This window comes from Galeopterus variegatus, unplaced genomic scaffold, assembly GCF_000696425.1.
Source record: "Galeopterus variegatus unplaced genomic scaffold, G_variegatus-3.0.2 Scaffold7292, whole genome shotgun sequence".
NCBI classification, from domain to species: domain Eukaryota; kingdom Metazoa; phylum Chordata; class Mammalia; order Dermoptera; family Cynocephalidae; genus Galeopterus; species Galeopterus variegatus.
In genome coordinates this window covers 45,894-47,221 of record NW_007733403.1, presented here as the reverse complement: position 1 = coordinate 47,221, position 1,328 = coordinate 45,894, and the positions used below count along the sequence as shown (strand labels likewise).

Here is a 1,328-nt window from a genome sequence, read left to right as displayed (position 1 = left end):
TCCCTATATAGGATCCGAACCCGCGGCGGGAGCGCTGCTGCGCTCCCAGCACCACACTCTCACTAGTGCGCCACGGGCTCGGCCCCAAAACAAACATTTTGATCCATTTTGAAGAAAGATATCTTCTGTTTAACATATCAAACATTCTCCCTTGTGTACCAACAACAATATGTGGTGCTTCTGCCTGCAGTTTTTGCATTTTACTTTGAACATTTGTTTCACCAATGCAGGCATGACAAGTTGCTCCCATATAGTCTCCAAGTGCCAGAATTACTTTTTGGATCTTTAACACAAGGAATAATAGCTCTGTGCTGAGTAGCAGAAGACTTCTCAAAACCATAAGCAAAAATGCTCCAAAGAGACTACTTTAAATTCATATCATCATCAAAGTTATCAACAATATCATTGCAGTTGCTCTTGATGACATCATTGGGGTCCATTTCCTCTGGCCCACCATGTTCTCTGTTATAATCCTCAGAGACACCAGATATGATCTGAAGAACTTCTCAGAGCCTGACTGAAAAGCCACATATTTAATTTAACTTGATTAAATTAATTAATTTATTTTTTTGGTGGCTGGCTGGTATAGGGATGAAACCCTGGACCTTGGTGTTATTAGCAGCACACATATTTTAAATATTCTGCATAAAGCACTTCTGCTGCAAACCAAGACTAAACATCCTGTGTGATGATTGTCTCAAGGAAAAGCACATTTGCAATTGTTTGAGTTGCAAGCTGAATTAGCCATTGTGTTTTTCAAGGAACACCATTTTTACTTGAAAGAACAACTGTCAGACAAACTATGGCTATTCAGACTGGGGTATTTGGCAGATATTTTCTTTAAAATGAACAAAGTTAGCCTGTCACTTCAAGGAAAACAACCAATTGACAAAATGAAATGGCAACCTACAGATTGGGTAAAAATATTTGCAACCTATATATCTGATAAGTGGTTAATATCCAAAATTTATAAAGAGCTCATGCAACTCAATAGCAAGAAAACACAACCCAATTAAAAACTGGGCAAAGGACCTAAACATACATTTCTCTAAAGAAGACATGAAAATAGACAACAGGTTTGTGAAGAGATGCTCAACATCGCTAATCATCAGTAAAATGCAAATCAAACCATTAAGATATCACTTCATACCTGTTAGGATAGCTATTATCAAAAAGACAAGAGATAACAAGTGTCGTTGAAGGTGTGGAGAAAAGGGGATACTTGAACACGTTGATGGGAATGTGAATTGGTGCAGCCATTATGGAAAACAGTATGGGGATAGGTAAAGAAATTAAAAATAGAACTGCCACATGACCCAGAAATCCCC

General features: G+C 38.1%; 1 pseudogene; it reads right to left on the bottom strand.

Moving 5' to 3' along the window:
* The window catches only part of LOC103607271, a 1,838-nt pseudogene extending 1,588 nt beyond the window's left edge, over nucleotides 1-250 (bottom strand).
* Nucleotides 251-1,328: the final 1,078 nt, after the last annotated feature.